Below are 15,207 nucleotides of genomic sequence, written 5' to 3' on the forward strand. Positions count from 1 at the left end.
TCTATATAAAAACCTATTGGCTGGATTTGTCTCTGAGTGTGTGTACCTCATTTATTGTCTATGTGTATGTACAACAAATGCTTAACACTACTCCTTGGATAAGCCTACTGCTCGACCACACTACCACAAAATAGAGCATTAGTATTATCTATTTTTACCACTATTTTACCTCTAAGGGGAACCCTTGGACTCTGTGCATGCTATTCCTTACTTTGAAATAGCACATACAGAGCCAACTTCCTACATTGGTGGATCAGCGGTGGGGTACAAGACTTTGCATTTGCTGGACTACTCAGCCAATACCTGATCACACGACAAATTCCAAAATTGTCATTAGAAATTGATTTTTGCAATTTGAAAAGTTTTCTAAATTCTTAAAAGACCTGCTAGGGCCTTGTGTTAGATCCTGTTTAGCATTTCTTTTAGAGTTTAAAAGTTTGTTAAAAGTTTGAATTAGATTCTAGAATCAGTTTTAGTTTCTTAAAAAGTATTCCAACTTTTAGAAGCATAATGTCTAGCACAGATGTGAATGTGGTGGAACTCGACACCACACCTTACCTCCATCTACAGATGAGAGAGCTAAGGTCACTCTGTAAACTAAAGAAAATAACAATGGGCCCCAAACCTACCAAAATACAGCTCCAGGAGCTTTTGGCAGAGTTTGAAAAGGCCAACCCCTCTGAGGGTGGCAACTCAGAGGAAGAGGATAGTGACTTGGAGGACAATTCCCCCCTACCAGTCCTATCTAGGGAGAACAGGGTCCCTCAAACCCTGACTCCAAAAATAATAGTCAGAGATGCTGGTTCCCTCACAGGAGAGACCAACACCTCTGAAATCACTGAGGATAACCCCAGTGAAGAGGACATCCAGTTAGCCAGGATGGCCAAAAGATTGGCTTTGGAAAGACAGATCCTAGCCATAGAGAGGGAAAGACAAGAGATGGGCCTAGGACCCATCAATGGTGGCAGCAACATAAATAGGGTCAGAGATTCTCCTGACATGTTGAAAATCCCTAAAGGGATTGTAACTAAATATGAAGATGGTGATGACATCACCAAATGGTTCACAGCTTTTGAGAGGGCTTGTGTAACCAGAAAAGTGAACAGATCTCACTGGGGTGCTCTCCTTTGGGAAATGTTCACAGGAAAGTGTAGGGATAGACTCCTCACACTCTCTGGACAAGATGCAGAATCTTATGACCTCATGAAGGGTACCCTGATTGAGGGCTTTGGATTCTCCACTGAGGAGTACAGGATTAGGTTCAGGGGGGCTCAAAAATCCTCGAGCCAGACCTGGGTTGACTTTGTTGACTACTCAGTGAAAACACTAGATGGTTGGATTCAAGGCAGTGGTGTAAGTAATTATGATGGGCTGTACAATTTATTTGTGAAAGAACACCTGTTAAGTAATTGTTTCAATGATAAACTGCATCAGCATCTGGTAGACCTAGGACCAATTTCTCCCCAAGAATTGGGAAAGAAGGCGGACCATTGGGTCAAGACAAGGGTGTCCAAGACTTCAACAGGGGGTGACCAAAAGAAAGGGGTCACAAAGACTCCCCAGCAGAAGGGTGATGAGACAACCAAAACTAAAAATAGTAAAGAGTCTTCTACAGGCCCCCAAAAACCTGCACAGGAGGGTGGGCCCAGAGCCTCTTCACAAAACAATGGGTACAAGGGTAAAAACTTTGATCCCAAAAAGGCCTGGTGTCATAGCTGTAAACAGCATGGACACCAAACTGGAGACAAGGCCTGTCCCAAGAAAGGTTCCACTCCAAACTCCCATCCAGGTAACACTGGTATGGCTAGTCTCCAAGTGGGATCAACAGTGTGCCCAGAGCAAATCAGGGTTCACACTGAAGCTACTCTAGTTTCTGAGGGTGGGGTGGATTTAGCCACACTAGCTGTCTGGCCGCCTAACATGCAAAAATACAGACAGCAACTCTTAATTAATGGGACTAGAATAGAGGGCCTGAGGGATACAGGTGCCAGTGTCACCATGGTGACAGAGAAACTGGTTTCCCCTGGCCAATACCTGACTGGAAAAACTTACACAGTCACCAACGCTGACAATCAGAGAAAAGTACATCCCATGGCAATGGTTACTTTAGAATGGGGAGGGGTCAATGGCCTGAAACAGGTGGTGGTCTCCTCAAATATCCCAGTGGACTGTCTGCTTGGAAATGACCTGGAGTCCTCAGCCTGGGCTGAGGTAGAGCTAAAAACCCATGCAGCAATGCTGGGTATCCCTGAACTGGTGTGTGTGAAAACAAGAGCACAGTGCAAGGCACAGGGTGAAAAAGTAGAGCTGGAGTCTGGAAAAATGGCCCAGCCTACCAAGAGAACAGGAAAGTCAGTTGGGAAACCAACTGCAACACAGCAAAAGAAAGGGAACCTCTCTTCTCAGGAAGAAGTTCTGCCCTCTGAGGGAACTGAGCCTTTGGAGCTTGAACCTTATCAGGTTGAGCTCTTAGGCCCAGGGGGACCCTCAAGGGAAGAACTGTGTAAGGGACAAGAAACCTGTCCCTCTCTTGAAGGCCTTAGGCAGCAAGCTGCTGAAGAGTCCAAAGGCAAGAAAAATGGAACACATAGGGTCTATTGGGAAGATGGGCTCCTGTACACTGAGGCCAGAGACCCCAAACCTGGTGCCACTAGGAGAGTGGTAGTGCCTCAGCTGTTCAGAGAGTTCATCCTAACATTGGCCCATGACATTCCCCTTGCTGGACATTTGGGACAAACCAAGACGTGGGAGAGGTTAGTCAACCACTTCTACTGGCCCAATATGTCCAACTTGGTTAAGGAGTTTTGCCTCTCCTGCCCCACCTGTCAAGCCAGTGGTAAGACAGGTGGGCATCCAAAGGCCCCCCTCATTCCACTTCCAGTGGTGGGGGTGCCCTTTGAAAGAGTGGGTGTGGACATAGTTGGTCCACTGGAACCTCCCACAGCCTCAGGAAATATGTATATCCTGGTAGTAGTGGATCATGCTACCAGGTATCCTGAAGCTATTCCCCTTAGGTCGACTACTGCCCCTGCAGTAGCCAAGGCCCTCATTGGTATCTTTACCAGAGTGGGTTTCCCTAAGGAGGTGGTGTCTGACAGAGGTACCAACTTCATGTCAGCATACCTAAAGCACATGTGGAATGAGTGTGGAGTGACTTATAAATTCATACACCTTACCATCCACAAACTAATGGCTTAGTTGAGAGATTCAACAAGACATTAAAAGGCATGATCATGGGGCTCCCAGAAAAACTCAAAAGGAGATGGGATGTCCTCCTGCCATGTCTGCTTTTCGCTTACAGGGAGGTACCCCAGAAGGGAGTAGGGTTCTCACCCTTTGAACTTCTGTTTGGTCATCCTGTAAGGGGACCACTTGCCCTTGTTAAAGAAGGCTGGGAGAGACCTCTCCATGAGCCTAAACAGGACATAGTGGACTATATACTTGGCCTTTGCTCTAGAATGGCAGAGTACATGGAAAAGGCAACCAAAAACCTTGAGGCCAGCCAACAGCTCCAGAAGTTTTGGTATGACCAAAAGGCTGCACTGGTTGAGTTCCAACCAGGGCAGAAAGTCTGGGTTCTGGAGCCTGTGGCTCCCAGGGCACTCCAGGACAAATGGAGTGGCCCTTACCCAGTACTAGAAAGGAAGAGTCAGGTCACCTACCTGGTGGACCTGGGCACAAGCAGGAGCCCCAAGAGGGTAATCCATGTGAACCGCCTTAAGCTCTTCCATGACAGGGCTGATGTGAATCTGTTGATGGTAACAGATGAGGATCAGGAGGCAGAGAGTGAACCTCTCCCTGATCTTCTGTCATCAGACCCAAGAGATGGCACAGTAGATGGAGTGATCTACTCAGACACCCTCTCTGGCCAACAGCAGGCTGATTGTAGGAGAGTCCTACAACAGTTCCCTGAGCTTTTCTCCCTAACCCCTGGTCAGACACCCCTGTGTACCCATGATGTGGACACAGGAGACAGCATGCCTGTCAAAAACAAAATCTTCAGACAGTCTGACCATGTTAAGGAAAGCATCAAGGTGGAAGTCCACAAGATGCTGGAATTGGGAGTGATTGAGCGCTCTGACAGCCCCTGGGCTAGCCCAGTGGTCTTAGTCCCCAAACCTCACACCAAAGATGGAAAGAAAGAGATGAGGTTTTGTGTGGACTACAGAGGGCTCAATTCTGTCACCAAGACAGATGCCCATCCAATTCCAAGAGCTGATGAGCTCATTGATAAATTAGGTGCTGCCAAATTTCTAAGTACCTTTGACTTGACAGCAGGGTACTGGCAAATAAAAATGGCACCTGGAGCAAAAGAAAAGACAGCATTCTCCACACCTGATGGGCATTATCAGTTTACTGTTATGCCCTTTGGTTTAAAGAATGCCCCTGCCACCTTCCAAAGGTTGGTGAATCAAGTCCTTGCTGGCTTGGAGTCCTTTAGCACAGCTTATCTTGATGATATTGCTGTCTTTAGCTCCACCTGGCAGGATCACCTGGTCCACCTGAGGAAGGTTTTGAAGGCTCTGCAATCTGCAGGCCTCTCTATCAAGGCATCCAAATGCCAGATAGGGCAGGGAACTGTGGTTTACTTGGGACACCTTGTAGGTGGAGGCCAAGTTCAGCCCCTCCAACCCAAGATCCAGACTATTCTGGACTGGGTAGCTCCAAAAACCCAGACTCAAGTCAGGGCATTCCTTGGCTTGACTGGGTACTACAGGAGGTTTGTGAAGGGATATGGATCCATTGTGACAGCCCTCACTGAGCTCACCTCCAAGAAAATGCCCAAGAAAGTGAACTGGACTGTGGACTGCCAACAGGCCTTTGACACCCTGAAACAAGCAATGTGCTCAGCACCAGTTCTCAAAGCTCCAGATTATTCTAAGCAGTTCATTGTGCAGACTGATGCCTCTGAACATGGGATAGGGGCAGTTTTGTCCCAAACAAATGATGATGGCCTTGACCAGCCTGTTGCTTTCATTAGCAGGAGGTTACTCCCCAGGGAGCAGCGTTGGAGTGCCATTGAGAGGGAGGCCTTTGCTGTGGTTTGGTCCCTGAAGAAGCTGAGACCATACCTCTTTGGGACTCACTTCCTAGTTCAAACTGACCACAGACCTCTCAAATGGCTGATGCAAATGAAAGGTGAAAATCCTAAACTGTTGAGGTGGTCCATCTCCCTACAGGGAATGGACTTTATAGTGGAACACAGACCTGGGACTGCCCATGCCAATGCAGATGGCCTTTCCAGGTTCTTCCACTTAGAAAATGAAGACTCTCTTGGGAAAGGTTAGTCTCATCCTCTTTCGTTTGGGGGGGGGTTGTGTAAGGAAATGCCTCCTGGGCATGGTTGCCCCCTGACTTTTTGCCTTTGCTGATGCTATGTTTACAATTGAAAGTGTGCTGAGGCCTGCTAACCAGGCCCCAGCACCAGTGTTCTTTCCCTAACCTGTACTTTTGTATCCACAATTGGCAGACCCTGGCATCCAGATAAGTCCCTTGTAACTGGTACTTCTAGTACCAAGGGCCCTGATGCCAAGGAAGGTCTCTAAGGGCTGCAGCATGTCTTATGCCACCCTGGAGACCCCTCACTCAGCACAGACACACTGCTTGCCAGCTTGTGTGTGCTAGTGAGGACAAAACGAGTAAGTCGACATGGCACTCCCCTCAGGGTGCCATGCCAGCCTCTCACTGCCTATGCAGTATAGGTAAGACACCCCTCTAGCAGGCCTTACAGCCCTAAGGCAGGGTGCACTATACCATAGGTGAGGGTACCAGTGCATGAGCATGGTACCCCTACAGTGTCTAAACAAAACCTTAGACATTGTAAGTGCAGGGTAGCCATAAGAGTATATGGTCTGGGAGTCTGTCAAACACGAACTCCACAGCACCATAATGGCTACACTGAAAACTGGGAAGTTTGGTATCAAACTTCTCAGCACAATAAATGCACACTGATGCCAGTGTACATTTTATTGTAAAATACACCACAGAGGGCACCTTAGAGGTGCCCCCTGAAACTTAACCGACTATCTGTGTAGGCTGACTAGTTTTAGCAGCCTGCCACAAACCGAGACATGTTGCTGGCCCCATGGGGAGAGTGCCTTTGTCACTCTGAGGCCAGTAACAAAGCCTGCACTGGGTGGAGATGCTAACACCTCTCCCAGGCAGGAATTGTCACACCTGGCGGTGAGCCTCAAAGGCTCACCTCCTTTGTGCCAACCCAGCAGGACACTCCAGCTAGTGGAGTTGCCCGCCCCCTCCGGCCAGGCCCCACTTTTGGCGGCAAGGCCGGAGAAAATAATGAGAATAACAAGGAGGAGTCACTGGCCAGTCAGGACAGCCCCTAAGGTGTCCTGAGCTGAGGTGACTCTAACTTTTAGAAATCCTCCATCTTGCAGATGGAGGATTCCCCCAATAGGATTAGGGATGTGACCCCCTCCCCTTGGGAGGAGGCACAAAGAGGGTGTACCCACCCTCAGGGCTAGTGGCCATTGGCTACTAACCCCCCAGACCTAAACACGCCCTTAAATTTAGTATTTAAGGGCTACCCTGAACCCTAGAAAATTAGATTCCTGCAACTACAAGAAGAAGGACTGCCTAGCTGAAAACCCCTGCAGAGGAAGACCAGAAGACGACAACTGCCTTGGCTCCAGAAACTCACCGGCCTGTCTCCTGCCTTCCAAAGATCCTGCTCCAGCGACGCCTTCCAAAGGGACCAGCGACCTCGACATCCTCTGAGGACTGCCCCTGCTTCGAAAAGACAAGAAACTCCCGAGGACAGCGGACCTGCTCCAAGAAAGGCTGCAACTTTGTTTCCAGCAGCCTTGAAAGAACCCTGCAAGCTCCCCGCAAGAAGCGTGAGACTTGCAACACTGCACCCGGCGACCCCGACTCGGCTGGTGGAGATCCAACACCTCAGGAGGGACCCCAGGACTACTCTGATACTGTGAGTACCAAAACCTGTCCCCCCTGAGCCCCCACAGCGCCGCCTGCAGAGGGAATCCCGAGGCTTCCCCTGACCGCGACTCTTCGAATCCTAAGTCCCGACGCCTGGGAGAGACCCTGCACCCGCAGCCCCCAGGACCGAAAGGACCGGACTTTCACTGGAGAAGTGACCCCCAGGAGTCCCTCTCCCTTGCCCAAGTGGAGGTTTCCCCGAGGAACCCCCCCCTTGCCTGCCTGCAGCGCTGAAGAGATCCCGAGATCTCTCATAGACTAACATTGCGAACCCGACGCTTGTTTCTACACTGCACCCGGCCGCCCCCGCGCTGCTGAGGGTGAAATTCCTGTGTGGGCTTGTGTCCCCCCCGGTGCCCTACAAAACCCCCCTGGTCTGCCCTCCGAAGACGCGGGTACTTACCTGCTGGCAGACTGGAACCGGGGCACCCCCTTCTCCATTGAAGCCTATGTGTTTTGGGCACCACTTGGAACTCTGCACCTGACCGGCCCTGAGCTGCTGGTGTGGTGACTTTGGGGTTGCTCTGAACCCCCAACGGTGGGCTACCTTGGACCAAGAACTGAACCCTGTAAGTGTCCTACTTACCTGGTAAAACTAACAAAAACTTACCTCCCCCAGGAACTGTGAAAATTGCACTAAGTGTCCACTTTCAAAACAGCTATTTGTCAATAACTTGAAAAGTATACATGCAATTTTGATGATTTGAAGTTCCTAAAGTACTTACCTGCAATACCTTTCGAATGAGCTATTACATGTAGAATTTGAACCTGTGGTTCTTAAAATAAACTAAGAAAAGATATTTTTTTATATAAAAACCTATTGGCTGGATTTGTCTCTGAGTGTGTGTACCTCATTTATTGTCTATGTGTATGTACAACAAATGCTTAACACTACTCCTTGGATAAGCCTACTGCTCGACCACACTACCACAAAATAGAGCATTAGTATTATCTATTTTTACCACTATTTTACCTCTAAGGGGAACCCTTGGACTCTGTGCATGCTATTCCTTACTTTGAAATAGCACATACAGAGCCAACTTCCTACACATACCATCCACAAACTAATGGCTTGGTTGAGAGATTCAACAAGACATTAAAAGGCATGATCATGGGGCTCCCAGAAAAACTCAAAAGGAGATGGGATGTCCTCTTGCCATGTCTGCTTTTCGCTTACAGAGAGGTGCCACAGAAGGGAGTAGGATTCTCACCCTTTGAACTTCTGTTTGGTCATCCTGTAAGGGGACCACTTGCTCTTGTTAAAGAAGGCTGGGAGAGACCTCTCCATGAGCCTAAACAAGACGTAGTGGACTATGTACTTGGCCTTCGCTCTAGAATGGCAGAGTACATGGAAAAGGCAACCAAAAACCTTGAGGCCAGCCAACAGCTCCAGAAGTTTTGGTATGACCAAAAGGCTGCACTGGTTGAGTTCCAACCAGGGCAGAAAGTCTGGGTTCTGGAGCCTGTGGCTCCCAGGGCACTCCAGGACAAATGGAGTGGCCCTTACCCAGTGCTAGAAAGGAAGAGTCAGGTCACCCACCTGGTGGACCTGGGCACAAGCAGGAGCCCCAAGAGGGTGATCCATGTGAACCGCCTTAAGCTCTTCCATGACAGGGCTGATGTGAATCTGTTGATGGTAACAGATGAGGATCAGGAGGCAGAGAGTGAACCTCTCCCTGATCTTCTGTCATCAGACCCAAAAGATGGCACAGTAGATGGAGTGATCTACTCAGACACCCTCTCTGGCCAACAGCAAGCTGATTGTAGGAGAGTCCTACAACAGTTTCCTGAACTCTTCTCCTTAACCCCTGGTCAGACACACCTGTGTACCCATGATGTGGACACAGGAGACAGCATGCCTGTCAAAAACAAAATCTTTAGACAGTCTGACCATGTTAAGGAAAGCATCAAGGTGGAAGTCCACAAGATGCTGGAATTGGGAGTAATTGAGCGCTCTGACAGCCCCTGGGCTAGCCCAGTGGTCTTAGTCCCCAAACCTCACACCAAAGATGGAAAGAAAGAGATGAGGTTTTGTGTGGACTACAGAGGGCTCAATTCTGTCACCAAGACAGATGCTCATCCAATTCCTAGAGCTGATGAGCTCATAGACAAATTAGGTGCTGCCAAATTCTTAAGTACCTTTGACTTGACAGCAGGGTACTGGCAAATAAAAATGGCACCTGGAGCAAAAGAGAAAACAGCATTCTCCACACCTGATGGGCATTATCAGTTTACTGTTATGCCCTTTGGTTTAAAGAATGCCCCTGCCACCTTCCAAAGGTTGGTGAATCAAGTCCTTGCTGGCTTGGAGTCCTTTAGCACAGCTTATCTTGATGATATTGCTGTCTTTAGCTCCACCTGGCAGGATCACCTGGTCCACCTGAAGAAGGTTTTGAAGGCTCTGCAATCTGCAGGCCTCTCTATCAAGGCATCCAAATGCCAGATAGGGCAGGGAACTGTGGTTTACTTGGGCCACCTTGTAGGTGGAGGCCAAGTTCAGCCACTCCAACCCAAGATCCAGACTATTCTGGACTGGGTAGCTCCAAAAACCCAGACTCAAGTCAGGGCATTCCTTGGCTTGACTGGGTACTACAGGAGGTTTGTGAAGGGATATGGATCCATTGTGACAGCCCTCACTGAACTCACCTCCAAGAAAATGCCCAAGAAAGTGAACTGGACTGTGGAATGCCAACAGGCCTTTGACACCCTGAAACAAGCAATGTGCTCAGCACCAGTTCTAAAAGCTCCAGATTATTCTAAGCAGTTCATTGTGCAGACAGATGCCTCTGAACATGGGATAGGGGCAGTTTTGTCCCAAACAAATGATGATGGCCTTGACCAGCCTGTTGCTTTCATTAGCAGGAGGTTACTCCCCAGGGAGCAGCGTTGGAGTGCCATTGAGAGGGAGGCCTTTGCTGTGGTTTGGTCCCTGAAGAAGCTGAGACCATACCTCTTTGGGACTCACTTCCTAGTTCAAACTGACCACAGACCTCTCCAATGGCTGATGCAAATGAAAGGTGAAAATCCTAAACTGTTGAGGTGGTCCATCTCCCTACAGGGAATGGACTTTATAGTGGAACACAGACCTGGGACTGCCCATGCCAATGCAGATGGCCTTTCCAGGTTCTTCCACTTAGAAAATGAAGACTCTCTTGGGAAAGGTTAGTCTCATCCTCTTTCGTTTGGGGGGGGGGTTGTGTAAGGAAATGCCTCCTTGGCATGGTTGCCCCCTGACTTTTTGCCTTTGCTGATGCTATGTTTACAATTGAAAGTGTGCTGAGGCCTGCTAACCAGGCCCCAGCACCAGTGTTCTTTCCCTAACCTGTACTTTTGTATCCACAATTGGCAGACCCTGGCATCCAGATAAGTCCCTTGTAACTGGTACTTCTAGTACCAAGGGCCCTGATGCCAAGGAAGGTCTCTAAGGGCTGCAGCATGTCTTATGCCACCCTGGAGACCTCTCACTCAGCACAGACACACTGCTTGCCAGCTTGTGTGTGCTAGTGAGGACAAAACGAGTAAGTCGACATGGCACTCCCCTCAGGGTGCCATGCCAGCCTCTCACTGCCTATGCAGTATAGGTAAGAAACCCCTCTAGCAGGCCTTACAGCCCTAAGGCAGGGTGCACTATACCATAGGTGAGGGTACCAGTGCATGAGCATGGTACCCCTACAGTGTCTAAACAAAACCTTAGACATTGTAAGTGCAGGGTAGCCATAAGAGTATATGGTCTGGGAGTTTGTCAAACACGAACTCCACAGCACCATAATGGCTACACTGAAAACTGGGAAGTTTGGTATCAAACTTCTCAGCACAATAAATGCACACTGATGCCAGTGTACATTTTATTGCAAAATACACCCCAGAGGGCACCTTAGAGGTGCCCCCTGAAACTTAACCGACTGTCTGTGTAGGCTGACTAGTTCCAGCAGCCTGCCACACCAGAGACATGTTGCTGGCCCCATGGGGAGAGTGCCTTTGTCACTCTGAGGCCAGTAACAAAGCCTGCACTGGGTGGAGATGCTAACACCTCCCCCAGGCAGGAGCTGTAACACCTGGCGGTGAGCCTCAAAGGCTCACCCCTTTGTCACAGCCCAGCAGGGCACTCCAGCTTAGTGGAGTTGCCCGCCCCCTCCGGCCACGGCCCCCACTTTTGGCGGCAAGGCTGGAGGGAACAAAGAAAGCAACAAGGAGGAGTCACTGGCCAGTCAGGACAGCCCCTAAGGTGTCCTGAGCTGAAGTGACTCTAACTTTTAGAAATCCTCCATCTTGCAGATGGAGGATTCCCCCAATAGGGTTAGGATTGTGACCCCCTCCCCTTGGGAGGAGGCACAAAGAGGGTGTACCCACCCTCAGGGCTAGTAGCCATTGGCTACTAACCCCCCAGACCTAAACACGCCCTTAAATTTAGTATTTAAGGGCTACCCTGAACCCTAGAAAGTTAGATTCCTGCAACTACAAGAAGAAGGACTGCCTAGCTGAAAACCCCTGCAGAGGAAGACCAGAAGACGACAACTGCCTTGGCTCCAGAAACTCACCGGCCTGTCTCCTGCCTTCCAAAGAACTCTGCTCCAGCGACGCCTTCCAAGGGACCAGCGACCTCTGAATCCTCTGAGGACTGCCCTGCTTCGAAAAAGACAAGAAACTCCCGAGGACAGCGGACCTGCTCCAAAAAGACTGCAACTTTGTTTCAAGGAGCAGCTTTAAAGACCCTGCAATCTCCCCGCAAGAAGCGTGAGACTTGCAACACTGCACCCGGCGACCCCGACTCGTCTGGTGGAGAACCAACACCTCAGGGAGGACCCCCGGACTACTCTACGACTGTGAGTACCAAAACCTGTCCCCCCTGAGCCCCCACAGCGCCGCCTGCAGAGGGAATCCCGAGGCTTCCCCTGACCGCGACTTCCTGAGACCTAAGTCCCGACGCCTGGAAAAGACCCTGCACCCGCAGCCCCCAGGACCTGAAGGACCGGACTTTCACTGGAGAAGTGACCCCCAGGAGTCCCTCTCCCTTGCCCAAGTGGAGGTTTCCCCGAGGAACCCCCCCCTTGCCTGCCTGCAGCGCTGAAGAGATCCCGAGATCTCTCATAGACTAACATTGCGAACCCGACGCTTGTTTCTACACTGCACCCGGCCGCCCCCGCGCCGCTGAGGGTGAAATTTCTGTGTGGGCTTGTGTCCCCCCCGGTGCCCTACAAAACCCCCCTGGTCTGCCCTCCGAAGACGCGGGTACTTACCTGCAAGCAGACCGGAACCGGGGCACCCCTTCTCTCCATTCTAGCCTATGTGTTTTGGGCACCACTTTGAACTCTGCACCTGACCGGCCCTGAGCTGCTGGTGTGGTGACTTTGGGGTTGCTCTGAACCCCCAACGGTGGGCTACCTTGGACCAAGAACTGAACCCTGTAAGTGTCTTACTTACCTGGTAAAACTAACAAAAACTTACCTCCCCCAGGAACTGTGAAAATTGTCCACTTTTAAAGTAGCTATTTATCAATAACTTGAAAAGTATACATGCAATTGAAATGATTCAAAGTTCCTAATGTACTTACCTGCAATACCTTTCAAACAAGATATTACATGTTAAATTTGAACCTGTGGTTCTTAAAATAAACTAAGAAAAGCGAAAGCGGTCGCAAATCAACTCGCAGTTACCATCCACTTGAAGTGGATGGTAACTCATTCGCAAACGGGAAGGGGTCGCTATGGGACCCCTTCCCCTTTGTGAATGCTCACAAAATTATTTTTTCAGAGCAGGCAGTGGTCCTATGGACCACTGCCTACTCTGAAAGAACCCAAAACAAAAAGGTTTCGGTATATTTTTCTATTTGGAGCTCGTTTTCCTTTAAGGAAAACGGGCTGCAAAGAGAAAAAAAAATGCTTTATTTAAAAGCAGTCACGGACATGGTGGTCTGCTGTCTCCAGCAGGCCACAAATCCCCGTGAGTGCCTAGACTCGATATGGGGTCGCAAACTGCGACCCACCTCATAAATATTTATGAGGTGGGTCTTTGCGACTCCATAGCGAGTCACAGAAGGTGTCTGAGACACCTTTCTGCATACCAATTTGCAACTTGCAAATTGGTTTCTACCTACATCTGGCCCTAAATCCTCTGGTAGTCCTTCCTGACTGTCCACAGCTGTTGTCCCCCAAATCCATTGGCTAGTGAGTCCTCCCCTCTCACAAACATGAAGATGGCATAAAAGTGGCATCCTGGGCCCTCAGTCCTTAAATCACTACTAGGCTGGAAAGAAGACATGTCAAGGACTGCCCTGTTGCTCCCTGAATCCAGCAGAGAGGCTGCACTGGACTGCACCTGAGGGGCCCACAAAGAGGAATGTGCCCACTCATGGGCAAGAACTCCACTTGTGCAAGCACTGAAGAAGTGACTCCAAGGACTATGTAGCTACCCTACAGAATACTGAACCCTCAAGAGCCCAGCTGCCCAGGAACGCCTCCCTGCCACTCGTAGCCAAAAAACAGCTTTCTAGATTGTTTAACCCACAAGCAAAGTCAGAGTAGACTGTGGATCTCGGCCAAGAAAGATTTACTTATCTACAGGTAACCACTGAGACTGCTGTAACCTCAAGACCTGTTGACCAGTGGCGACTGGAACTGCACTGGATTCCACTGGTGCACAGTGGGAGATCGAGACCAGAGAAGGCCACTGAAATTTGTGGACCCAAGGGTGGCCTCAGGAGGACTCACCACATCTCTTCAGCATCTGTAACACCCTCAGCATCATGCACCCTCAGTATCAGGACCACTTCTTTGCTGGACTCGGGTAATGGATAAAAGTACAGTTAGGACCCTGAAACTGCTGGATCCAACTGGTAACTGTTTCCCTGGCCCGAGTGGTCTCTGATTGTCTCCCAACTCGATGAGCCACTTGCAACAATTTGTTTCATCTTAAAGGATTGAACTACAGTAATTTATTTTAAGTTTGAAAAATCAAATCTCCAGTTTCCTTCAATGGATTTTTGTGATTTTGATGTCTATTTAAAGATGGAAATATACACAGGTTTTATAAATTGGTGTTGGATTTTTATTGTGTTGTGTTTATTACTTGTTGACTTCTTTTGGCACTTCTAAATGCTTTGCACTTGTTCCTTTGATTAAGCCTGACTGCTCTGGGTCATAGCTACCTAGGACCGAGCTAAGGGTTTTTTAAAGAACGTAATTGGACCTGACAGAGATTGTTACAGCATTATATGGTGATATCTCCCAACCACACCACAAAATGATTCACTTACCTATCTACAATTATTATTGTACAAGTTTAGCAGTTATGTGTTCCGTTCCTTGTAGTGTTGCTACAAATATATAAGAAAAGTAAAAAACACACTTCTCAATAGTATGTGTGCCTATTACCTTGTTCTCTCATTTCCCCAGTCAGAAGGGCAGTTTCCTATTTCTTCTGGATTTCTGTCTGTCCTTCTTTCTGTTCGTATCTTTTCTTTCCTGTTGTAATTTTGCATATCGAACAGTATATGAAAGGGTGTTTTCATAATCACCCACTGCAGTAGATACTACACAACTACAGCGAGAATCTCCAAAAAAACACATATTTTATGGCTATAAATAAAAAAATAAAATGGGTTATTTTCAGAAAGATATATTCCGTCCTAAATTCAGTTTTACAACCATATTTACCCTGTTCCTGCCTGCCAGGAATTCACAGCCATTAATTCTACACAAATGGTGGATAGTTGGTGTTCCTAGGCATGGTTTACCTTGGAAGTTTGGGAATGTCTACTAACATTTACACTTGTGGATGTTGGCAAACTCCTCTCCTTTCCCTTTCCACCACTGAAAGCTTGTAAACATACTCCAGTGCAGGGCTGATGTAACTTTCCTTACATGGTGGAAATACGAACAAATCACCCCAAGAGTTTGTAGGTGTGTAGCAAAGGGGCTTTCTCCACGTAGAAATATATATTCCCTATAGAGAAAGAAAAGTGTGCATTTGCACTGTGGATCTTATTTGCCCCATTGAGGACTTCTCTACTATGGAGAGAACATGCACACATTCAGAAAACAGTTGTTTACTTGATTTTGGCTTTTTTGTAAATACATATCAACATTGGCAGTAAAATTGTTTGTCTTTGCTTAATCTTACTATGCCAGAAAAAGTATTTAAATACAGAATTGCAGCATGTCTTAGACTCAGACAATCACCTTCATCTGATATGTTACTCCAGACCATTAGTAACTCCATAATTCATTTTATGAGTGTCTGTGAGATGTTAGGTAG

General features: G+C 48.4%; 1 protein-coding gene across 4 annotated transcripts in view; it reads left to right on the forward strand.

Annotated features, from left to right (window-relative positions):
* GREB1 (growth regulating estrogen receptor binding 1) overlaps window positions 1-15,207 on the forward strand; it is a 932,876-nt gene that overhangs the window by 789,039 nt on the left and 128,630 nt on the right. The gene's annotated exons all lie outside the window — the stretch shown is intronic.

Source organism: Pleurodeles waltl, chromosome 5, assembly GCF_031143425.1.
Source record: "Pleurodeles waltl isolate 20211129_DDA chromosome 5, aPleWal1.hap1.20221129, whole genome shotgun sequence".
NCBI lineage: Eukaryota > Metazoa > Chordata > Amphibia > Caudata > Salamandridae > Pleurodeles > Pleurodeles waltl.